This window comes from Bufo bufo, chromosome 7 (genome assembly GCF_905171765.1).
Source record: "Bufo bufo chromosome 7, aBufBuf1.1, whole genome shotgun sequence".
Taxonomy (NCBI): Eukaryota; Metazoa; Chordata; class Amphibia; order Anura; family Bufonidae; genus Bufo; species Bufo bufo.
The window spans coordinates 51730196-51756604 of NC_053395.1; the positions used below are offsets into that span (position 1 = coordinate 51730196).

Here is a 26409-nt window from a genome sequence, read left to right on the forward strand (position 1 = left end):
CTGCTTTGAACTCTTTGAATTTTTTCAATGGTCAGCTAAGCAGCAGGCTCTCTCCCAAAAATTTTTGAATGGTCAGCTCAGCAGCAGGGTCTCAACCATAATGTTTTTGGGGGTTAGCTCAGCAGCAGGCCCTCGCATATAATTTTTTAGAGGGTCAGATCACCTGCAAGCCCTGGCATATAATTTTTTAGAGGGTCAGCTCACCTGCAGGCCCTTACCTAAAATCTTTTACAGGGTCAGCTCACCTGCAGGCCCTCACCTACAATCTTTTACACGGTCAGCTCATCTGCAGGCCCTCGCATATAAAGTTTTGGGGGTCAGCTCACCTGCAGGCCCTCACCTACAATCTTTTAGAGGGTCAGCTCACCAGCAGGCTCTCACCTACATTCTTTTACAGGGTCAGCTCACCTGCAGGCCCTCACCTAATTATACCTAATAGGTAATTTGTGCGCCTGCTGCCTTGTTGGAAGTGGTAGCTGTTTCTCAGGCTCCCTCTCCGGAATCAATAACTGATTCCCCGTTACCTGTGGTCACCGTGGTTGGCGCTGAAAATAACATCAAAAGTTGATAGGGCAGACATCCGAGTGACGGCCACGTGCGATCAGGCCCAGGTTATCTAGAGTCAGTAGGCCCTCGACCATAATGTTTTAGATGGTCAGATCAGCAGGTCCTTGCTCCAAATGTTTTTGAGGGTCACCTGCAGGTCATCAATCATAATTTTTAAAGGGTGTGTATGATGCCCTTGTTTATGTGTAACAAAGGGTGTATTGGAGTGTCGGTTCCTTGTAATTTTTGGCAGCCCTTTCACTTAGTGCATAGACTTTATGAGTGTAGGAGTCCCACTACCTGAACAATTGTACCACAATGTGAATGAGGCCCTCCTTTATGTGATATACAGGTGATATACAGGTTGTATCGGAGTGCCTCTTCCTTGTTATTTTTGGCAGCACTTGCACTTTATATACAAGTAAATATACAGGAAAGAATGTTTCTTAACAATTTTTCCTCTAAAATCGATTTTATTTTTGGTTTTGTGCGTATTATTGTCAGTCTGTAAAAGTGGCATAATACTCGGACAACATCGTTCCCAGCAGTGACCTGGGAGTCCAAGATGCATCCAGACATCCTCCCCATGCTGTTCCCAAACCATTTAGGTGGTGTTTCCATAAATTTCTAACTTTTTCCTATGAACCAGGCACCCTCCATTCTTCAGAGCAGGAGGCGCCTGGTTTAATGCTCGGGTTCTCCCATTACTTCCATTAAACTCGGGTGCTCAGTAGAGCACCCGAGCATCCCAATGCGTTCGGCCCGAGCCCCCGAGCACTATAGTGCTCGATCAACACTATAGATCACACTTGCCAACTCCCCTGGAAAATCTCAGAGGCTCACAGAAAAAGCGGAGGCATCCCACATGCCTGGAAGTTGGCAAATCTTTCACGCAGCTCATGGAGGGCTACTTTCTCCCAGAAAGCTCTAAATGAACTGTATAAAGTGCTGGGATTTTGCATCATTAGACAAAGTCCCACTAACCGTACCTGCTGTGAAGGGGTGTGAAGCTTGATGAAAAGGTGCGTGATGTGTCACAAAAATTATTAGAGCGTTCTAAGGGGTATAGAAAGGGGGTGTCCATGGCCTAAAAAGGTTTGTTAATTAATCACCTCTTGGAGGCCAATTAACACCTTGGCGACTTATGACATACTAGTATGTCACAGCAGAAAGCTACTGCCCGGAAATTGACGTACTAGTATGTCATGATGATCGAGCGGGCACCGGAGCTGTGCCAGATCAATGCTGTCAGTCACAGCCAGGTCTCTGCTATATCCACCAGCATGCCAGCATATTCACCCCTCATATGCTGCAATCAATGCTGATCATGGCATATAAGAAGATCACAGAGGGAGGGTGCTCCCTCTGCCCCTCCATCGACCCCCTGCATGGCCGTGACAGGGGGCTGAGGGCTGCTATGGCAAACCCAGGCCTTGCAAAGTCCTTGGGATCTGAAGTGTTTTATGAAAAATAAAAGAATAAAAATTTAAAGTAAAAAAAGTGCCCCTTTCCCTTTATCAAGCGATTTTTAATTTAAAAAAGTGTAAAATTTGAACAATTAAAAATGCTTATGCACCCAGAAATGGTACCAATAAAAACATCAACTCTTCAACTCTTCCCACAAAATAAACAAACTCCTACACAAGACGATCAGCAAAAAAAAAAGGCTTTTAGAAAATGGAGATACAAAAACATTTTTTCAAAAACATTTTATTATGTAAAACTGAAACAAAAAATAGACATATTTGGTATCTTTGCATCTATAACAACCTGCTCTTTAAAAATAACACATGATCTAACCTGTCAGGTGAACACTGTAAAAAACAAAAAATAAAAATGGTACCAGAACATTTTCTGGTTATCTTGCCTCACAAAAAGCATAATTTTTGGGCGATCAAAAATCATATGTCCCCAAAATAGTACCAATAAAACTGTCACCATATCCCATAGTTTCCAAAATAGGGTCTCTTTTTGGGAGTTTGTACTGTAGGGGAGCATCAAGGAGGAGAAGAGTGAGTACAGCAAAGGGTCAGAATGGCATAAAAAAGGTATAGAAATGGCAAACAAATTGCATAAAAAAATACAAGAAGTGATACCTTGATCCCTTGGCACTCCCATTCTGATACTTCCCATCTCCACTAATCTCCAGTTCCTGGTCCATCTTGGCACACAGGGGTCAATTCCCTTACACAAAATTGTGGAATCTACCTTGATCGTGTGCTCGGGCAGTTCGTCGTGTCCCTACCAGCATACACGAGGGACACGATGGACTTCCTGAACAAGATAGATTCCCTCAATATGGATCCCGACTGTATCTTGGCCAGCATCGATGTAGAGTCGCTTTATAGCTCCATCCCACATCACTATGGTCTTATTGCTGTTAAATACTTTTTGAAGACAAGAGGTACACAATATGTGGCACACAATATCTTTATTCTACAGTTGTTAGAGTTTACCCTGACACATAATTTTTTTCTTTTTAATGCACGTTTCTACCACCAGCTCAGGGGGAAGGCATTGGGCAGCCCCTGTGCCCCCACATATGCCAACCTCCTCCTGGGCTAGTGGGAGGATACTCATGTATTCCCCGATCGACCGGTTAAGTGGGCTGAAATCGTCATATTTTGGACATGATATATTGACGACATCTTTTTGGTATGGAAGGGCGGGCCGGGTGAGTTGAAAAGGTTCATTTTTGAACTTAACGATAACGAGATCGGCCTTCGCTTTACTTACGAGTCAGACCAGTGTACGATTACGTTCTTGGATATTCGAGTAACTAAGGAAGACGACAGACTCGTGACTGACATGTTTAGAAAAGCCACAGCCACGAATTCCTTGCTTCACTGGAAGAGCCACCACCCGACCCCCCTTAAACGGGGTATCCCAAGGGGTCAATATCTCCGAGTGAGAAGAAACTGCTCGGAGGGTGGTGCCTTTTTCAGTGAGGCAAGGAAACTTCAGGACAGGTTCAGGGGAAGGGGGTATCCACAGACTGTCTTAAATGAGGCTTTTAAAAATGCACAACAGAAAAACCGTGTAGACCTCCTGGTCCCCAAACCCAGGACCATAGATAAACATCAACCACTGCGTATCATTTCCACCTTTGACGTAGCCAATCATGAAGTGATGGCTGTCCTGAAGAGATATTGGCCTATATTACAGATGGACTCTGACCTGACATTCTTACGGAACATCCCTCAGTCACTTACCGTAGAGGGAGGAGTATAAAAGATCATCTTGTCCATAGCCATTTTACATCTCCGGCGAAGAAAGGGACATGGCTAGACCGTAAACCGATAGGCGTCTTCTGATGTGGCCCTTGTAAAGCATGTGAATACCTCTCGACCGCCAAGACCATTACGTGTTCCGTAACTAAGCAGACGTTTAGGGTCAGGGATTTTGTCAATTGTGGAAGTAAGGGGGCCATATACGTCTGCCAGTGTCCTTGCCCTATGGACTATATAGGCAAAACGGTTAGAGAACTCAGGAGAAGGGTCTGCGAACATGTGAACGACATCGTCAAGAAAAATGTCACACCTGTAGCTTCACATATCACTGAATGTCATGGAGGGGACCCTAAGTGTCTGAGATTCTCAGTTCTCGAATTGATACCACCATCGCCACGGGGGGGGGGGGGGGGGGGTGACTGGGACAGGAAGATCCTTCAGAAGGAATGTGAATGGATCCACCGGTTCCGGTCCCAGTCTCCCTTCGGAATAAACGAGAAACTGACTTTCTCCTGTTTTCTCTAACTGTTATGAGGAATACAATTTATGCCGCTCCCCCTTTCCTTTTTTCCTCTTGTCTTCTCTCTGCCGTTGTTATGCCTGCCGTATTCCCTTTTCTGGAACTGCTGGGCCGGGAATAATTAACTTTGGGTTCCTTAACTGGCCAGGATGCGGGAAGCATCCAAATTTAATACTATCATAGTCATTGAGTATTATCTTCTCTTTTGACTTCATAACACACCCTATATATCATTTACGGGTTGTGATGGACGATACTGTATCTGGGTGTCATGAACCACAAACACCTCATCTGTTAAATAGATCTTAAATATATATATATATATACAGTGGCGGAAATAATTATTTGACCCCTCACTGATTTTGTAAGTTTGTCCAATGACAAAGAAATGAAAAGTCTCAGAACAGTATCATTTCAATGGTAGGTTTATTGTAACAGTGGCAGATAGCACATCAAAAGGAAAATCGAAAAAATAACTTTAAATAAAAGATAGCAACTGATTTGCATTTCATTGAGTGAAATAAGTATTTGAACCCTCTAACAAAAAAAGACTTAATACTTGGTGGAAAAACCCTTGTTTGCAAGCACAGAGGTCAAACGTTTCTTGTAATTGATGACCAAGTTTGCGCACATTTTAGGAGGAATGTTGGTCCACTCCTCTTTGCAGATCATCTCTAAATCCCTAAGGTTTCGAGGCTGTCTCTGTGCAACTCTGAGCTTGAGCTCCCTCCATAGGTTTTCGATTGGATTAAGGTCCGGAGACTGACTAGGCCACTCCATGACCTTAATGTGCTTCTTCTTGAGCCACTCCTTTGTTGCCTTTGCTGTATGTTTTGGGTCATTGTCGTGCTGGAACACCCATCCACGACCCATTTTCAGTTTCCTGGCAGAGGGAAGGAGGTTGTCGCTCAGGATTTCACGATACATGGCTCCGTCCATTTTCCCGTTTATGCGAATAAGTTGTCCTGTGCCCTTAGCAGAAAAACACCCCCAAAGCAAAATGTTTCCACCCCCATGCTTGACGGTGGGGACGGTGTTTTGGGGGTCATAGGCAGCATTTTTCTTCCTCCAAACACAGCGAGTTGAGTTAATGCCAAAGAGCTCTATTTTGGTCTCATCAGACCACAGCACCTTCTCCCAGTCACTCTCTGAATCATTCAGGTGTTCATTGGCAAACTTCAGACGGGCCTGCACATGTGCCTTCCTGAGCAGGGGGACCTTGCGAGCCCTGCAGGATTTTAATCCATTGCGGTGTAATGTGTTTCCAATGGTTTTCTTGGTGACTGTGGTCCCTGCTAATTTGAGGTCATTAACTAACTCCTCCCGTGTAGTTCTAGGATGCTTTTTCACCTTTCTCAGAACCATTGACACCCCACGAGGTGAGATCTTGCGTGGAGCCCCAGAGCGAGGTCGATTGATGGTCATTTTGTGCTCCTTCCATTTTCGAACAATCGCACCAACAGTTGTCACCTTCTCTCCCAGCTTCTTGCTAATGGTTTTGTAGCCCATTCCAGCCTTGTGCAGGTCTACAATTTTGTCTCTGACATCCTTGGACAGCTCTTTGGTCTTTCCCATGTTGGAGAGTTTGGAGTCTGCTTGATTGATTGATTCTGTGGACAGGTGTCTTTTATACAGGTGACTAGTTAAGACAGGTGTCCTTAATGAGGGTGACTAATTGAGTAGAAGTGTCTAACCACTCTGTGGGAGCCAGAACTCTTAATGGTTGGTAGGGGTTCAAATACTTATTTCACTCAATGAAATGCAAATCAGTTGCTATCTTTTATTTAAAGTTATTTTTTCGATTTTCCTTTTGATGTGCTATCTGCCACTGTTACAATAAACCTACCATTGAAATGATACTGTTCTGAGACTTTATTTCTTTGTCATTGGACAAACTTACAAAATCAGTGAGGGGTCAAATAATTATTTCCGCCACTGTATATATATATATATATACACACATCTCTTTTTCCACTGTGCTGAATCAACTGGTCGAGGTTTTTTGTTTGCTCCCGGTACTCCCTTGAATGATCTCCATATATGGGGGAGTGTACTGACTTATTAGACCGACCAGAGGGGGATCAACCTGATGGGGATCGTTCTGAGCGCATTCTATCTGCCTGTTGCGTTCCACTGCGCCTCATGGACCGGTAACATGTGACCGGAAGTTTGGATGCTCATTGGGTTCCACTGCGCTCCATGTACAGGAAGCGCATGAATGAAACAGCACGCCCAGGGCGGAACGCCGTCTTGCTTTCCACCGGCCGGAAGTGGATGTATCCACAGACCGGAAGTGGTGGAATCAAGCGGACGCGTCCGTACCCGGTGAGTTTAGGTGGGAAATTTAAATCAGATGAGTGTGGGTATTTATGAGGGGGCACCAGGCACAGAAATGCATGGGCCTTTTGAAGAGAGGAGGCGACCATATCAGGAGGCGGACAACGAATCGTGAGTAGGGATATTCCCTCCATGTCTAGCTTCTATCATTCCTTTTTGTTTCTGGTGACCATGAATCTCTAACCTTTACAGGCTAGGCAACTGTTGTTTTATGGGGCCATTTAAGAGACTGTTGGATTTTTGGAGCTGGTCCTGTGATTGTGAGTTTTATTTCCTTATCATGGAGTTTGGTGGAGTTTGCAGCTTTGATATATCTTCTGCCATACACTATACGTACTTTCTCTCCACAGGTATCTACACGGGAGTCCGGCAAAACTGACTTTTGGCCTCAGTGCACGCCGTGCGTGATCTGCCTGTATATGTTTATATCTAATAGCCTCCTTCTATGCAGTACCAAGCTGTGGTCCTCTTAACATTCTTTTTACATCTGATAGGATTGTGTAATGGTGGATGTAAAGATATTGTGCATCCACAATAAGTGCACTATACATGACACTATAAGGTGGGCGCATATCCAAAACTTATGAATTATAGCATTCACAGGATATTGCGTATCAACAATAAGTGCATTACATATGACACTATCATACTACTAGATGGATATTAGGCATCTTTGATATACTGACCCCTGATGATCCCACAGAGTGGGGGAAACGCGTCGGGTTATGATTTACGTTTATTTTGTGTACGATTAGAATGTACTGTGTACCTAGCTGGCTGCAATATCCAGCAGCATAAGGGTTGTATACACAGTCCATTAGCAGGCCCTTTATATAAATAGGGTCATTGTATGTGATATTGTTGTTGTTGTTGTTTTTTATGTCCTTTGTTTTGTATCTGCCCACTTTTTTAGCACCATTTCTTTACCCTCCACCCTCTCAGGATCACTGTATCAGGGTTAAGTGAGGGTTAGATCAGCCTAGTTTCGAGGACAGGGAATCCCCACCATCAGGGGTTGTCCCTGGGCTGAGCAAGACTAGGGTGAGACGATAGGGACTGCTTTCCCTCATCCCCTATATACCTTGCAGGTGCCTTGTGTGGCAAATTATCTGAGTGTACTCTCAGTAAGTATCGTCCGATATGAACTTGACAATTTTTAAGGAATATAATTAAAATATATTAATTTGAATGGGTTAAATAATTTGCTGGAAGTCTCTTGGCACACAGGACACGTTGTCTCAGCCAAGCATCTTTTATACAAACATTTTATAAAATCAGGTTTGATGGATTTGTGATTGTTTTGAGGCTGCTAGAAGGAGAATCGCCATGCTTCACCTCTCCTAAAATACCTAGACGCAGATCAAGGAAGGCGAACGAAATTCTAGGTAGAATTCAACAAAAGGTGGACCGAGTAAATCATAAAGGGTACCTGTACTTTAAAAAAGTTCTTGACCGTTCGCTAGAAAGAGGAGAGAAAATCGCTCACGTAAGCGCATTGACTTCTCGTTGCAGGAGACGGACTCAAACAGTCTCATAGACCTTCTATTGAGCTCAACTCTGTGTGAGTGCATTTTTCTCTTTGTTCTATCGATCAGTGATTTACCCTACAGCAAGTATCCATCTCCCTTTAAGGAGACCGCACATGTGACAGGAACAGGAAGTGTAAGGAGTCATGCTGAGAGATCTAACTACAGAAGTTATAATAAAGAAAGTTACTGTTGAATTTCATCCCTGCCTGCTTACATTTTATGAAGATATCACAGGTAGGGTCCCAGGGCTCAGACCTTCAAACCTTTGATACTTTACTATGTCCTAAGGATGGGCCATCAGTGGGGCTAGTCCCTTTCAAGTGGGGAGTATCACCTGCAATTCCAGACATAGGAGCACATACGGGTGAGTAGCTGTGATTGTGTTTACCATGAGTGAGCTAAATTGTAGGGACCCAGAGGTCAGACCTCAACATAGATGGCCTATGTTCATGTCATTAGAAACACTTTTGACCGAAATATATGTTATATTAATAAATATATTTCCTATGTAACAGTTAGAATTAAAGGCCAATATGCTTAAATACATAACCACAAGAAGCGCCTTGTGCTATTTGCAGTTTTAAACATACATTTGGCATTTGCTGGCTTGACACATATACATTACTGATGTATTTATGGTGTCCTTGTTAATTTTATTTCACTTTGCACACAGACAGCTGAATACCAAAGATTACAAATTGTGTGCACCTAATGAATAGGGATCTAGTGGGCCATCACCATCCAGAGTCTGGTTCATGCTAGCTTCACGTAATAAAGTAATGCCTTAAACCCGTGCAGATATGGTTCTGAAATATTTCCTTGAAAAGTGTCATTCCTATAAAATGCATTGGAGTGTGTGACAAGGGACAGCTTGTCACAATCTTCTACAACAATGAGAACTCCTGCAACTTTGACTAGGCGTCTAGCAGAAAGGAAACAATCCATGGAGGCTTCTGCTGTCTACACTTGAAACTTTGCTTACCTAATATGGATTAGAATTTCTATGAATCATGATTTACTGAATATTAGTCAAACATGCTTCTCAACCAGAAGACCAGAAGCGTAATTGTAACTCTTGTGCCCCAGTGCAAATTTGGTAAAGGGGTTGTACAATATGTTTAAACATTTTTGACAAGCATTGAAATAGCTTAAAGTAAACAAATTGTGTTACACTTACCTCTTTTTCCACCGCCATTCTCTGCAGCGCTGGTGCAATCCTCCTGCTACTGCTTGTTTTCAAACTGCAGCGGTAAAGTATCAGTATGCACATTACCATTGCAGCCAATCGCTGTCCTTACTGTTGGACTGCTAAGGACAGTGATCGGCTGCATCGCCACATGCCATATACTTGCAAGTCATCACAGTATTTTGCAAAAAAAAAACTATCATGTAGGTAAATACGGACAAGGACAGTGAGGCCTTGGACTGTAACCCCCCCACTGTCCCTACCTACTTGCAGTAAAAGCCCTAGATGGCAACGGTCCCTACACTACTTAAGTGCAAAGACAGACAAACAACACAGACAGATAAACATAATACCAGAGTCGTCATAAATGGGTCAGAACCAGACAGGCTACGCCGTAACAGAAAGGGAGGTGGAGAATGTTATGGGGGCCCTGACAATAAAATCTTTTAGTCCTCCTCCTAGGTGGGCCACTCCTCAGTTTGGGCCCCAAAGCAGCAGCTTTCCCTATAGCTACGCCCCTGCCTGATATGTCCATGACTCAGTGCTCCATTGGTCAGGACCACAAGTACACAGTAATAGAGCAGCTGAGCAATCACCCCACTGGGAGAAACAGATCATTGCATCCTGAACTAAGGATGCGGTAACGTCACCAGGGGGCGTGACTCAGCAGAGCGTCTCTCCTAACACAGCTGAGGATCACACTGCTGGAGTCCAGACCGGTAAGGTTATTACAAAAGCAATAACAGAAAAATATTGAGGAGCTGCTGACAATCAAGCCTAGACATATTCACCCGTTATTGGGTTGTCTGACTTATAAGAAAATCCCCCAGTGCCCTGTAATCTAATAAAGTAATATATAATTGTCACTTAATTTTCAGGGCAGTTGCTCTGGTTTGTGTTAATAGGCTGCAGAGGTGTCATAGAGATAGACACCATGTGACCCGCTGCAGCCAGTCACTGGTCTCAGCGGTATATGGCATGAGGCGGAGGACCGTGATTGGCTGCAGAGGTCATGTGCTGTATGGAGCTATATTAATACTGCAGCCTGTAAACACAGAACAGAGGGGAGGACCAGAGCGGCAGCACTGGAAATGTTGGGATTAAGTGGTGAGTATATGTTCTGTTATGATTTTATTACACTTGGAGGCACTGTAGGGTTTCCCGGTAAATTTGACAATCCTTTTAACCTGGAGAAGGTAGTTTGAGGATAATATTTTGGCTTTTCATAGGGCCTGGGGGATGCATCCCAGCCACATAAGGTCACATGTGATCCCTGGCAACTGTTGTGGGGTCTATGATTGATACTACATTCTTTATTTTACAGCACCATTAACTCCAGGGCACCGTGCAAATGAAAATGGGTTTACATACATAATATAAAAGCTATATGAGTGACAGACTAGTACAGAGAGAAAGATGACCCTGCCCATGAGGGCTTATAACTTGCAAGTGAAGGAGACTGTAGGTGAGGGTAGAAGCTGTTGTTCATGTGGTAGTGTAATAGCAGCAGGGTTATTCAAGGCTATCCTGAAGAGGTAAGTTTTCAGGTTTAAAAGTTTAGATGGTGGGTGATGGCATATAAGTAACTCCATTTTGTCTTATTCAGCCACGTGTATTACGATTGCATCAGGCCAGTGCACTATTCTAAGATTTCCATTTGTGCCTTTCTCCCTCTGTAGTATTGAGACCAGATTAGAAAATGCATACATACATTTGTTTAACCAGCCTTACTTCACAAGGTCATTCTCATGTTTATACCTGAATGATTAACTGTCGCTACTATGAAACATCTATTTCTGTAAATGCAGAGCTCATGTGTATTCAGGCCATACGATAAGACTAATGCTAACATATTATTGGATGTAATGGGAGGTCAATCCTCCCCTATATTAAGTGTTGGCACGCAGTGAATAAACCAGAATGGATCAGAGAAAGACACGTGTTTTTGGTCTCCATCTAATTCATTCTCTCGGTACCGAATAGGGCTTAATTTAAGCTGATCACCGAAATCTTGTGGGACACATTTAGGCAAAGGGCCTATTTAGCCTTACAGCTTTGGCGGCTCGTCCGTGATCGAGAGGGCCATCTTTAGGTACAAGAGACATCAATTGTCTTCTTCGGACCTGGAGGCACTGACCAAAATCTCGACTTAAAGTAAGTTGAACCATCTATTTATGATTTCGGTGGATTGCGGTGTCTGAGGTGTCTGGGGCACACGCAAAAGTTGATTGTAAGAGGCTCCGGGAGTCCATATCGTGAGATATAAAAAGTGCACTATAAATATAAATAATCTGTTCCGGGAACAGAAGGTACAAGCTTGGATTAACTCCTATATATATATATAGTATAAGTATTTTAGAAGTAATAAGATTATCTGTTTGTGTGAGATACTGACCGGGTGGTAAGTGTACGGTCGCATCCCACTGTTATTATCAAATTGATGTATTTTGGGTTAAACTACTGTTAATGTGTAAAATTGTTTGTGTTGTGGAGGACTGCAAGACGCCCCAGTTTTTCAGCTAAGAGTAATCTGTTGACCCGGAAAATTTGAACGCAAGTGGCGGTCCGAAACAACAATAGTCGATAGGGGTCCAAAGAGTATAGAGAGACATTAAGATACGAATCAGCTGATCAGTTGACAGGTCTTGTCGGCACCTTCACGGTGCAGTACAGCCAGTCCTGACAGCGATTGTCTCACTTACTCTTTGAACTATAAATACTAACATGGGAGGACAAGGGTCTAAAACTAAATTCCCTAAACCAGAACCAGGAGAAACTTGCAAAGTCTATGTAGCCCGTGTTAGTCCAACAAACTATTACCTGATCAACCCGTGGGTAGATAATCTAGCAGGCTGGACTGAGGTAATGGATGCTGCAGATCCATTCCCCAGGGACGGTGATAATAGTATTTATCATATGGATATGGTCAAAGGACTATGTCTAGGTGATAAAACAGCCTGGCCGCATTTCAATGCCGATCCTTCCTGGGACATGGAGTACATGTCCAGGAGTGCAGAACAATGGCTGGAAATAGCCCCCCACTGGTATGATGCAGGTAATAGCAAGAAGAATAAGAATCTAAAAAGTCCCAAAAATGATAGGTCTCTACATGAAATAGAACAGGAGGTAGGCACAAAGAAGAGAAGTCAGAAATCCCCTCCACCTTATAATAAATCCACCCCCACGGCACCTCTGTACCCAGTTCTGACTCAGATTGAGGAAGATGCTGTAACAGCGGTTATACCATTAAAACTAGAAGAAAAATACCGACCCCCCATGCCAACATTTGGAAACATAGCAGAGCGCAGTCTAAATACTGGCACACCACATACTAGTTATACTACACGCAGTACAAGTAGAATGAAAGATGAAACAGAACAGGGTGAATCAAAGGAAGGAGTCCAAGTAATCGCTCCCTTTCTGACAGTAGGACAACACTTAGTAAAAAAAGCCCATAGAAATAGAGGATCTCAACAAAATTATAAAGTATTGTCCCAAACCTTCCATAGCCCCACTAGGGACTATTACATACCTAAAAAAAGGCCTGTAGAGGGCGCAACTACACACAGGAAGATTTAAGGCTTATCCTGGATGGTATTATAGGAACACACACAACCTGGAATTGGGACAAGGTTAGCTCCATATCTACTATTACACAACGCAGTGATGCTCTAGATTATGTATGTAATACAGAAGTGGGTCAGAAAAGGATATGGGCGGAGATTGAGGAACATATGAATGAGGTATTCAAACAAAAATCTTCATTGCCCGTAGCAATAGCCTGCAAACAGAAATCTGTTGAAACGGTCACTGAATTCTGGAAAAGATTCATTGATTGCTGGAAGACTGAGGCGGGGCTACCTGTGCGTGACAATGACAGTTTGATTATCTCCACATTTGTAAACAATCTATCAGATAAATTGATCCTAACTGTGAAACAAAATGTGTCCTCTTGGACTTCAGATACAACTGATGAGTTTGAGAAACATCTCTTTGAAAAAGAAGCAGCAGGATGCTTTGAGATAAGGAAAGCAACATCCCCCACACACGCATATACTAGCAGAGGCAGGGGGAGGGGTGGGAATAATAGCAGACCCTACAATGGAAAACATGACTCATTGCCAAATAATTGTTGTTATAACTGTGGAAAAGAAGGACATTGGGCACGTCAATGCCGTGCACCAAAAAAGGGTAAGGGGAGAGGTCAAGATTACAACACACAGAAACCTGACACTCAGTCACAAAACAACCAACCAAGTCAGATAAACCACAGACAAGGTCCACAGAGTCAGCCCAGATTCCCATTAGATTGGCATCAGCAAAACTCATACTGAGGATGCCCTGAGGGACGAAGCCCAGCTTTCACGCAGGTCACAACACATTGGAAGGACACACCAGTAATTCTACTTAGAGTAGGAGGAAGAAAAGTGGGATTTTTAATAGATAGTGGAGCTACTTCTAGTGTGTTAAACAACTCAATGTACAAAGGGCCTTTAAGGAAGTGTGCGCCCTCTATGGGAATAAATGGGGTACTGACGAGGACATACAGAACAGATTCCTTACCAGTAGAAACCATTGATAGGGAATACATTACAGATCATGCTTTTAGCATCATACCTGAATGTCCTGTGAGTCTTCTGGGAAGAGACTTATTCATTAAGTTAGAATTGCAAATCACTGTTGAGAACAATGGCATCAGTGTATACTCTGATGCTTTGCCCATAATAACCCCCACACCTCTGATCCTTACAAACTTACAAGATCACTCAGAATTAGAGGATATAGACCCATCATTATGGGCAAAGGGGGACTATGACACAGGATTCATTGACTGCACACCATACAAAGCAACCATCAAAGAGGGCAGTACACCTGTATATCAGAAACAATACCCGCTGTCAAAAGAGAAACTTGATGGGCTTAGGCCAATGATAAAGGAATTCCTACAAAAGGGAATCCTGGAAGAGGTGATTTCACCCTACAGCACGCCCGTGAATCCAGTGACAAAGGCAGATGGTACTACCCGCTTTGTGCAGGACTTAAGGGCAATAAATAATATCATTGTGCCTATTGCTCCTATTGTCCCAGATGTCACCTCACTTCTTTCTGCAATTCCTGCAGACGCTGTCTATTTCAGTGTGATAGATCTGAAAAATGCTTTCTTTTCTATCCCAGTTGATAAGGCAACCAGACTACTTTTTGCTTTTTCCTTTGATGGACGACAACTGACCTGGTGCAGAATGCCTCAGGGATTTGCTGATTCACCTGTAGTGTACAGCATAGTCCTCCAAGCCACGTTAAAACTATGGTACCCCCCCCCCCAAGGCTCTGTGTTGCTGCAATATGTTGATGATTTGTTACTGTGTAGCATGTCAGCGGAGGCCAGCATTCAGGATGGTTTATCACTGTTAAAATGGTTGTCAGGATTTGGTCACAAAGTGGCACTTAAGAAAATGCAATGGTGTAAAATGCAGGTTGAATACTTGGGCTTTGTCCTCACAAAGGGTGAAAGGAGAATCAGCGCAGAAAGAGTCCAGTCTATTGCGGGTTTGGTCGCCCCGCACACCAGGAAAGAAATGTTATCTTTCCTTGGTATGATAAATTACTGTAGACAATGGATTCCTGATTGTTCTTACTACGACAATGTTTTGAGGCAAGCCACTCTGGATGGAAATCCAGATCTGATTAAATGGTCTTCTGAAATGTACAATGCATTTGATTGTCTGAAATGTTCACTCATGTCGAGTCCAGGGCTGGGCCTCCCTGACTATAATATGCCCTTCCACATGTTTGCACGCCAAAATTGTAAAACCATGGCGGGGGTACTGACACAAGAACACGGAGGCAAGTTGCGTCCTTGTGCGTTTTTCTCAAAGGTTATGCCCACCTCTGTCCAGGGGATGCCGGCATGTCTGCGTTCCCTTGCAGCCTGTGCAATGATGGTAGAATTAGCAACTACTTTCACCCTGGGACATTTAACCTTCTTGCACACTACACATGATGTTGTAGGTTTACTCAGAGGTGTACATACACAACACATGTCAGCGCAAAGATTATCTGGATATGAGATCCTGTTGCTCAGTAACCCTTCACTCCAGATTAAATATGCATCCAACATTACAGGACCAGCACCTATTTTGAATGCATTACTAGGGCTGAAAGGAACAGAAGACGCCCTTCCTGACACACATGATTGCTTACAGGTGCTCAATCACGAGACGTCACCTAGGGCTGACTTATCAACTGTTCCCATACCTGATGCACCAGAAGTTTTTGTTGATGGATCATGCTCTCGCCCCACTGATACTATATTCTGTGCAGCATATGCTATTGTTATGCTGCCAGATATAGTCTTGGAAGCAAACCCAATTCCCATCCAGTCTGCACAGGCAGCTGAACTCATTGCACTCACAAGGGCTTGCATACTACACACCAATAAACCTGTCACTATTTACACAGACAGCAGATATGCTCATGGTGTAGTATGGGATCATGGGATGATTTGGCAGAGGAGAGGATTCACTGCAGCAGACGGTAAGAGAATCTCACATGCACAGCTAGTCACGGACCTCTTGGCTGCAATCAGATTGCCTTCAGATTTAGCTATAGTACATTGCAGGGCACACACAAATGGAAAAGACAGAATTTCAAGAGGTAATGCATTTGCAGATAGTGTAGCTAAAGACACAGCCAAGAGTAATCCAAATAGAATGAATCATGACAATTGGGAAATGGCAGTCTTACACCCACCCTCACCTGATTTGACACACATGCTAACAGACCTACAAAGGTATGCCACTGAAACAGAGGAGAAGTATTGGTGCTATCCAATCTTGCAGAAAAATCCAAAGTCTGGATTGATCTGCAAGGAGGGGAAGCCATGCATACCTCAGCATAGTGCATCCATCTTCATTGCACACTTTCACGGTGTAGGACACAACAGCATACAAACCACCCACATGTTGCTGAGCCAAAGTTTTTACATTACTGATAGCAAACAGCTAGTCACAGACTACATACACAGATGTATTACGTGCTTAAGAAACAACCCTAACAACCCACTGAAAATACCTCACCAACACCTTGACTATCCCACTACACCATTCACCCACTTGCAGGTGGATTATACGCATATACCTAAAACAAAAGGGAAACAAGAGTATGCATTAGTGATAGTGGACATGTTCTCAAGGTGGCCAGAAGTCTTCCCTACAAAGGCAGAAGATGCTAAAAACTACAGCCAAAATTCTGACACAGCAAATAATCCCAAGGTGGGGCTGTCCTCTGGTTATTGAATCAGACCAGGGGCCGGCCTTCACCTCAAAACTTAACAAGGAGGTAGCTAGACTGTTACAGGTGGAATGGAAATATCATATTCCGTATCACCCACAAAGTTCAGGCATTGTGGAAAGAATGAACAGGACAGTTAAAGACAAACTCAGGAAGGCCACTGCTGGTACATTTGAAAAATGGAAACAAATCCTACCCATAATACTTGCAGAAATTAGAATGACGCCTAATAAGAAGTTAGGGATTTCACCATTTGAAATTCTGATGGGTAGGCCTTTCCCCACACCATGGGCAAGACGCCCCCTGGTAATGCAGGAAGGGGACTTGGACCTGATCAGAGAGGAGTATGTTACTAATCTGATCAAAGTCCTCAGTAAAACTGAAGAAAAAGTTGCTTGTAAGTCTCCTTCTCTTTCACAGTAACCAACCCATCCATTCCGGGTAGGCGACCAGGTGATGATCAAGATCTTAAAGAAGGGAAAGGAACCAGGAAGCTTCACCTACGGACCACCCACCGAGGTAGTCGCGATCACCAGAACAGCAGTCCTCACTGAACAGTCACCCACGTGGATCCACGCCACAAGGATTAAGTTGGTGAAGAAAAGAGAGGTACTAACGGGGGCAGACAGCCCTGACCTCCAACGGGTACTAACGGGGGCAGACAGCCTTGACCTCGAAGAAGATACAGAAGGGGTACTAACGGAGGCAGACAGCCTTGACCCTCAACGAGATGACGCAGTTGGGAAATTCCTCGAGATGGCTGAGATGCAGTGCCTTAATAATTGCAATTTTGTGTCTCCTACTTACTGTCCCATGGCTGTGGGACAGACAGATATACCTGAAAACAGAATGCAGAGGGGAAGACAATCTGTGGAAGACAAAGGAGAACTTATGGCTGTACCTGGCCAAAACTCTGAACTTAACTGACTTTTGTCTCCGAACCACTTTATCGGCATCTAACATTTTGGAGACATGTCTGGTAGCGGTCCCCACCCCAGTAGCTGTATGGACGGGGCTCCTACGTTCCCAATGGAATGACACTGATTTGGAGGATCATGATGTTAAATATGGATATGTAAATCCTTATCATGCTTGTTTTGACTGTCCTACATATGAGACTCTGCAAAGTAATATGATAGAAATAATTACAGGTCTTGTCACAGCAGCAGAAATATGTTATAACTTCACCTGTGATGAGACACTATTGCCTCCCTGCATACAAGCAAAAATGCAGAATAAGACTAAGCCAAATATTTGTGATAGAGATATAGATAGTTGTAAAAAGATAGTATCAGGAAAAAATATGCAATGTAATATTACTAAAACAGTACCATCCCTAGACAAACATGTACCTCTACCAGCAGGATGGGTATTTCCCTGTGGAAATACTAGTTACACATACAGTACATACCGGCCAATATTACAGAGGGACCCTGTACAATAGCTAGGTTGACATTAGCAATGTTACCACTATTCCCAGCAGTGCAGACACGACTCACGAGAGACACTTCCCTACAGCTACCAGAAAATTGTGATTATAATGTGAATCTCCTCTCTAGATCAGAATATATGAGTTTAGGGGTGTCTTTGGTAGGAGTACCAGGGTTGGCCGTATATAACCACAGGACAATATCAAAACTTGCCTGTTTTATGGTAAAACAGATAAATGTCACTAGTGCAATTCTGCAAGATATGCTTCTAGATATACAATCATATGAAAAGGCTATCTTGCAGAATAGGGCAACTATTGACTATTTATTGCTCCAGCATGGTGTAGGATGCTCAGCGTTCGCAGGGATGTGTTGTTTCAATTTATCAGATCACTCCCGTGGTATAAAAGATAAAATAGGCCAACTAGAAGACATGATTAAACATATAAAACAAGATGTTGACCAAGGTTGGTGGGACTGGCTTTTTGGCTGGATACCTGACTTTGGTCAAATAAGATATGTTTTAGGAATGGTACTCACCGTGGTCGCTGCAATAGTGAGTGTCTGCTGTTGTCTGCAGTGTGTGCCCTCCCTTCTAGCCATATGTAAAAAATGTGGCCGAAAGAGGGGTACACTCAACATTCCTCTATACTCCGGTAAAGGTAGAAGAGGCAAACACAACCCCAACAAAGCCTGAGGATTATACTCCTGAAGGGTATATGGAATATCTAAAGGCTTACAAGCAAACCAAGGAAGAACAGAGAAAGAACCATATAGTATAAGATATATAAGGTTCTAAAGAGAGGATTGATGGCATATAAGTAACTCCATTTTGTCTTATTCAGCCACGTGTATTACGATTGCATCAGGCCAGTGCACTATTCTAAGATTTCCATTTGTGCCTTTCTCCCTCTGTAGTATTGAGACCAGATTAGAAAATGCATACATACATTTGTTTAACCAGCCTTACTTCACAAGGTCATTCTCATGTTTATACCTGAATGATTAACTGTCGCTACTATGAAACATCTATTTCTGTAAATGCAGAGCTCATGTGTATTCAGGCCATACGATAGGACTAATGCTAACATATGATTGGATGTAATGGGAGGTCAATCCTCCCCTATATTAAGTGTTGGCACGCAGTGAATAAACCAGAATGGATCAGAGAAAGACACGTGTTTTTGGTCTCCATCTAATTCATTCTCTCGGTACCGAATAGGGCTTAATTCAAGCTGATCACCGAAATCTTGTGGGACACATTTAGGCAAAGGGCCTATTTAGCCTTACAGTGGGGGAGAGTCTGATGTGTTGGGGTAGCGTGTTCCACGGAGAAAGGAAAAATCTGAGGGACGAGTGTGCGAGGAGCAGACAAGAGCAGAGCAAAGAAGGAGGTCTTCTTTGATAGTGCCTTGTCCTGGGAGGAAAGAACCGGATGATAGAAGTGATATTGGCTCCGGCTGCAAGTTATTAACATATATCACAGTGGCAGTCCTCACACCAGGGATCCCTAGGACTGGCAGCGACAAGAGGGTGCACCCTCTCTCCCCTCGCGGCACACCCTGATGTTGCGGCTCCTGCCTGATGATACTCTAGCTCGGGTGCCATTGGTGTTGGTGGTGAGAGTCAGTAACCACCCCAGATGTAGAAAATAGACAAGTATCTCTTTACTAAAGTGTAGAATGGGAGTTGTAGTACATCCAACGGTATCAAACAATTAACAGTGCAAATCTTCCCTGATAAAAAATGTATGGATATGAGAGAAGATGGGGATTGTAGTACTTATCTCTATCTTTCCAAAGTCTCTCTCTGCAGAATCTAAGGCTGGCAATAAGGTTCTTGCAAAACTTGCCTATAATTCCCAGCTGAGGGGTGCAGGATTAAGAGACGGCTAGCCAGGACAGTGTCAAAGTGTGGAAGGGTGTATTAGCAACTAGTCATGAGCGGCAGGGGCAATATTCAAATTCGCGATATTTCACAAATATTTTGTAGAATATTCGCCATTATTTTCTTGATTGCGACAATCGGCAATGTAATATTCGGGTAAAGCGCGCGCAATACAGGCGTGGGTCACCTTTGCTACATTTTCCAAGCTTCTAGAAGTTTCCTGAGACTGGAGAAAATGGTTGGCACTGTAGAACATAAAAAATGGCTTTATATGCTGATAGAGTGCTCCAATATAATCGCGATTGCGCTAACCGGCAATTAAGGATGCGCATATTTTGGCGCAATACGTGAAACTTCACATTTTAGCAGGTCTGACTACATATTACTGATTAGTGCACTATGTATTCTTGTGACATCGCAGCACTATGTCTGTAGCATGTATGTATGGATAGCAGAACCTATCACACTATATCACTATCTAACCTACACTGACTATCTCCCACTAACTATCTGTATTATATACAGTACAGACCAAAAGTTTGGACACACCTTCTCATTCAAAGAGTTTTCTTTATTTTCATGACTATGAAAATTGTAGATTCACACTGAAGGCATCAAAACTATGAATTAACACATGTGGAATTATATACATAACAAACAAGTGTGAAACAACTGAAAATATGTCATATTCTAGGTTCTTCAAAGTAGCCACCTTTTGCTTTGATTAATGCTTTGCACACTCTTGGCATTCTCTTGATGAGCTTCAAGAGGTAGTCCCCTGAAATGGTTTTCACTTCACAGGTGTGCCCTGTCAGGTTTAATAAGTGGGATTTCTTGCCTTATAAATGGGGTTGGGACCATCAGTGGCGTTGAGGAGAAGTCAGGTGGATACACAGCTGATAGTCCTACTGAATAGACTGTTAGAATTTGTATTATGGCAAGAAAAAACCAGCTAAGTAAAGAAAAACGAGTGGCCTTCATTACTTTAAGAAATGAAGGTCAGTCAGTCAGCCGAAAAATTGGGAAAACTTTGAAAGTAAGGGCTATTTGACCATGAAGGAGAGTGATGGGGTGCTGCGCCAGATGACCTGGCCTCCACAGTCACCGGACCTGAACCCAATCGAGATGGTTTGGGGTGAGCTGGACCGCAGAGTGAAGGCAAAAGGGCCAACAAGTGCTAAGCATCTCTGGGAACTCCTTCAAGACTGTTGGAAGACCATTTCAGGGGACTACCTCTTGAAGCTCATCAAGAGAATGCCAAGAGTGTGCAAAGCAGTAATCAAAGCAAAAGGTGGCTACTTTGAAGAACCTAGAATATGATTATGTATATAATTCCACATGTGTTAATTCATAGTTTTGATGCCTTCATAGTCATGAAAATAAAGAAAACTCTTTGAATGAGAAGGTGTGTCCAAACTTTTGGTCTGTACTGTATATGAGCTAACTATCTATCTAATGTAGTGTGGAAATCACAGAGCACAGCAATGACACTGCTGTCTCTTTCAGAACTTTAAAAAACAGTTGAAAATGGCTTATTTAGTAAGGGGTAGGCAACTTTCCTATTGGTTGCTAGGGATGTTGCTAAGCTCAGACAAAGACATTGCAGCCTTCTCATTGGGCCACAAGCAAGAAGCAGGGAGGGATCATGTTCAGATGAAAAAAAAATCTAGAATATTCGAAAATACGAATATATATCACTATATTATAAATATTCGCGAATTCTCGAAGTGCCGATATTCGCGATTACTATTCGCTATTCGAAAATTCGTGCCAAACACTATTACCCACATCCCTCTCACTACAGTAAAGTCTCTATCAGCCTTAAACAGCAAATATCTTACTGATTGACTCCAGTGCTCAGCCTTGCAAATTATGAATCTTCTAGTTCCTTCCTTCTTATAGAACCTTCTTTATTTCTCTCTCTGGAGTATTGTAGAGATGTCTTTCTTCATGCAAATATGTCAAAGATAGTGATTCTCTAGGATTTAGGCCTTGTCTTCTGAGGACTGAGCACATGTAGCTCCTCTCTCTTCGTCAGCTAACTATAGATTGAACTAGGGGAAGATCTATGTCCATCTCCTAGCCTCCTACAAGGGTAAAGTCAGGATTGTTAACCCTGACTGATACATACAACACATAATACTACATACTACATACTACTCTGTTCTGAGGTACTCCAATAGAGCTTGGGAAGGTAGTTGGAGATTAGGTCAGGGGTATATAGACAGGTTGTGTACAGTGTGCTTTAAATACTGTATTTTCTAATGAATTTGCTGGGCAATGGGGAACCAGTGAAGTTAGGTGAGAAAGGGGAGGTGGAGGTTAAACGATGTGAGAAGTAGCTTAACCAGGCCTTTGCACTCTACAGATGTAGCAGGGTTAACACACAAACTCTGAACTCAGACAAAAGCCATTGAAAAGTAATTGAAGGTGTTTGCTTAACGCGTTTAGTTTAGATAACATGTCTCATAAAGCATATGTGTTAACTCTACTACATCTGTATGTACATGCACACATGTTATAAGTCATTGACTATGGAGCTTATCCAATAAAATATACTCTAGATGAAAAATTGATATCTAAAACACGCTATACAAGTTTCTCTGACCGAAAATGAGGGTCGAAATGTCTCTTGGGATGTTGGTGTTGGTCTCTTGAGTATTTCCTGAGTATTTGCAGTGAACAGACACTCGGTGTATTGACTATCTTCATGCCATTAAACAGTGCACAAATACAAATTGAAATTAATCAATGCCATCAGGGATGTCTTAAAGACATAAGAGCGATTCAGAGCAATTACAAATGTTTTCTCAAGGGAAATTACTACACTTCATTAAATGCAAAGCCACTAAAGGAGATGAATGAAATTCAAAAAAAACTAAAACTATAAATGAACACAGAAATAATGTTTTCTACAGCAACTTTTCATCCTTATTAAGCAATTTTTGCGCTTGAACCTGGTAAGGATTCCACTTTTTGTTAGAATGAGATCTCGCACTGTGCCATCATTTTAATTACTCTTGGGTCTCACTAGTTTTCATTATCTTATTGACTTACAACTTCATAGCACATATCTAACAAGTTAATAGGCTTGTCAAAATGAGTTCCTGAAAGAAGCACCTGCTATAATTGAGGTGGGTTGACTTGACAGATTGATAGATAAACAGATACTAACAACGATCAGGTTATTACATCCTACAGTATATGGGAAGAGAGAAGACTTATATGTAGCTGCAGTAAATAATAATTTTTTTGAGAAGTGCAAAGTTTTGGGATATCTCCTTTCAACTCTTGAATGTATTATTAAATGGTTTGATTGCTTGGATCACCAGGAAAGATACAAATAGGCACAATGGGCAAAAATGCCATCATCAGACCACATGATGCAGTGTAAAACTCTGAGAAAGATTGTCAGGCAATCAAAGCACTTTCAATTCAGGATCTGACGGTTGATTTGGACGAATCAGAGAATTTGTAGAAATTTGCTCATCGCTAGTTTCCAACATTGGCAGCTGCAGATTGGAAATCACTACTGGTCCATCTTCTGAATAGGACAGAAGGAAGACTGTTTGGCTCCTTAGCTATATTAAGGGTAGAAGTAGCGGCTACACCCAACTCGAGTGCCATTATTATAAATGGTGCATGGTAGTTCAGGGCCTGTTTAGGATTTTTTCTTTTATTGTGGCCCAGGAGCCTCTTTTAACACTGCGCTGAACACTAGTTCACAGTTTATACATGCATTTACTCTATAGGAAAAGTTGAGTACTGTAACTTTACAAATACTGTAGATGGCATTACACTAGTGATTTTAGTTTTCCATAATGACTGTTAGTCACCCTTTTTATGCAATGCAAAATACTATGCCTGACACTGACCACAAGACATTTCTGTAAAAGATCTTCTCACTCAGCTGTATTTGGATGTCCCATAGCAGTGAATGTGCGTCGTGCTCTTCATTAACGGCAGGGCCCCGCTCATAAGATAGAAAAGCGGTGGATACCAGAGGTGGGACCAGCAGCCACTGGACAAGTATGGTCTATCCTGTAGCAACCATTTGTGATCTAGCAGTAAATTATCTGTGGATCACTTCAGCTGGACAAGATGGAGTAGGTGCTCTTGGTCTATGTGGCCCACCCAGCCACAAACAAGTAGTATATAATGAAAGTGGATAGACCAGGCACTCAATATATGTTACTATAATGAGATATTTATTTCACACAGTGATAAAAAGATAACATTGATAAAATTAGTCCAACTGGACAGAAAATGTGACAATATAATATACTAAGGCAGCAACAACAATTATAGCAGCATAGCACATGCAACAGTGTAGCACAAGTAGCAAAGGAAAAAAGGGTGATAAATCGCAATCTATAACGATATTTGGATCCAAAATAAACCGCATATGTGGCTATGGAATTAGGTTGATCGCAGAAATAGCAGCATAGATAGTTCCTTATAGAGAACCGTAAGGTAATCTCCAAATCCAGGAAGTTTAGGTAAAGACAGTTCCACTCCTACCTCGTAAAGCTGTAGAAAAGGTTGGTATTTCACCGATCCTTTCGGTCTTTGCAAACTGACCCCAGGTACGAAACAGTAAGCGCTCGTTGTAGCGTCCCACTCACTTGCGCAATATTACCTTGGTCTAGTCGCTTTGTTTCTCTAAAATATTGACTCCCCGATTGGCAAACAAGTCTGTAACAGCTGACTCTGAATCCAGTATCGTCAGCGTACTTGGTAGAATCAGGTGCGGTATTTGCAGGGCTTTACTTCAGAGGTCTGTTCAGATCCAGGGAAGATTTTTCCAGCATGCCGGTACAAGGTTCGTACCATACGCGTTTCGGGGGTGTGCCCCTTCCTCAGTGGTGACCTTGTATCATTTCCCCTCCTCCTTTTATAGTGCAATCTTAAAGAATTTCAAAGGCTGGACCGAAATAGCAATGATACCTTGGTGAGTGCAAAAACCCGTATTTGCTGAGCTGCGATTCTTATGCGTTTCCCATTCGGTTTAAGGTCTTAAAATGCGTTTTTTGTGCCAACACTGCTTAAAAACAATTCATAAGACAATCAATGTAAAAAATATAAAATTTCAATAGAATAAATGATAAAAATGTCAATTATACTTCGATTTGTGCTAAGATGAATTCCAATGAATATTTTCAATGCATATTAAAACCCTAATATAACCATGTATGTAAAGGAGCTATGACCGTGTCATAGTTTATCTGATTAATCCAGATGTCATACCCATACAACAATTTTACTCAATTAATGAGATATGCATTCAGTCTGGGGACATTTGGATTCTCTGATGTGTGTACAACTTGTAAATATCAAAAATGTTCAGCATCATATTGAAAACCGCACTCACAGGAATCCAAATAATTCCCAATCTGCATATAACCCATTTGGAGCTAAAGAGCCAAAAATCGAAAATGAATTTTGATTCTAATCTGGACATCTTTTTTATGAGATCGCCCCCCCTCCAGTCTGGTTCTACCTTAGCCAGGGCTGTGTATGTCAAACCCGCAGGATCTTTATCATGGTATATTTTAAAATGCTTAGATACTGTGTGAAAAAAAAGAGTCTCTGAACATGTGGCCAACATACGTCGGGGCTATGAAAATCACACCGTATCTAAGCATTTTAAAATATACCATGATAAAGATCCTGCGGGTTTGACATACACAGCCCTGGCTAAGGTAGAACCAGACTGGAGGGGGGGCGATCTCATAAAAAAGATGTCCAGATTAGAATCAAAATTCATTTTCGATTTTGGCTCTTTAGCTCCAAATGGGTTAAATGCAGATTGGGAATTATTTGGATTCCTGTGAGTGCGGTTTTCAATATGATGCTGAACATTTTTGATATTTACAAGTTGTACACACATCAGAGAATCCAAATGTCCCCAGACTGAATGCATATCTCATTAATTGAGTAAAATTGTTGTATGGGTATGACATCTGGATTAATCAGATAAACTATGACACGGTCATAGCTCCTTTACATACATGGTTATATTAGGGTTTTAATATGCATTGAAAATATTCATTGGAATTCATCTTAGCACAAATCGAAGTATAATTGACATTTTTATCATTTATTCTATTGAAATTTTATATTTTTTACATTGATTGTCTTATGAATTGTTTTTAAGCAGTGTTGGCACAAAAAACGCATTTTAAGAACATAAACCGCATGGGAAACGCATAAGAATCGCAGCTCACCAAATCCGGGTTTTTGCACTCACCAAGGTATCATTGCTATTCCGGTCCAGCCTTTGAAATTCTCTAAGATTGCACTATAAAAGGAGGAGGGGAAATGATACAAGGTCACCACTGAGGAAGGGGCACACCCCCGAAACGCGTATGGTACGAACCTTGTACCGGCATGCTGGAAAAATCTTCCCTGGATCTGAACAGACCTCTGAAGTAAAGCCCTGCAAATACCGCAC

The 26409-nt window shown here is 42.3% G+C and overlaps 1 long non-coding RNA gene across 1 annotated transcript; it reads right to left on the reverse strand.

Annotated features, from left to right (window-relative positions):
- Window positions 1–1780: 1780 nt before the first annotated feature.
- Window positions 1781–24817, reverse strand: LOC121008892. Its single transcript, XR_005780636.1, has 4 exons — window positions 24690–24817; window positions 24647–24659; window positions 8161–8163; window positions 1781–1791 (listed from the first exon to the last, which is right to left on the reverse strand). It is a non-coding gene; the product is annotated as an uncharacterized LOC121008892 (long non-coding RNA).
- Window positions 24818–26409: the final 1592 nt, after the last annotated feature.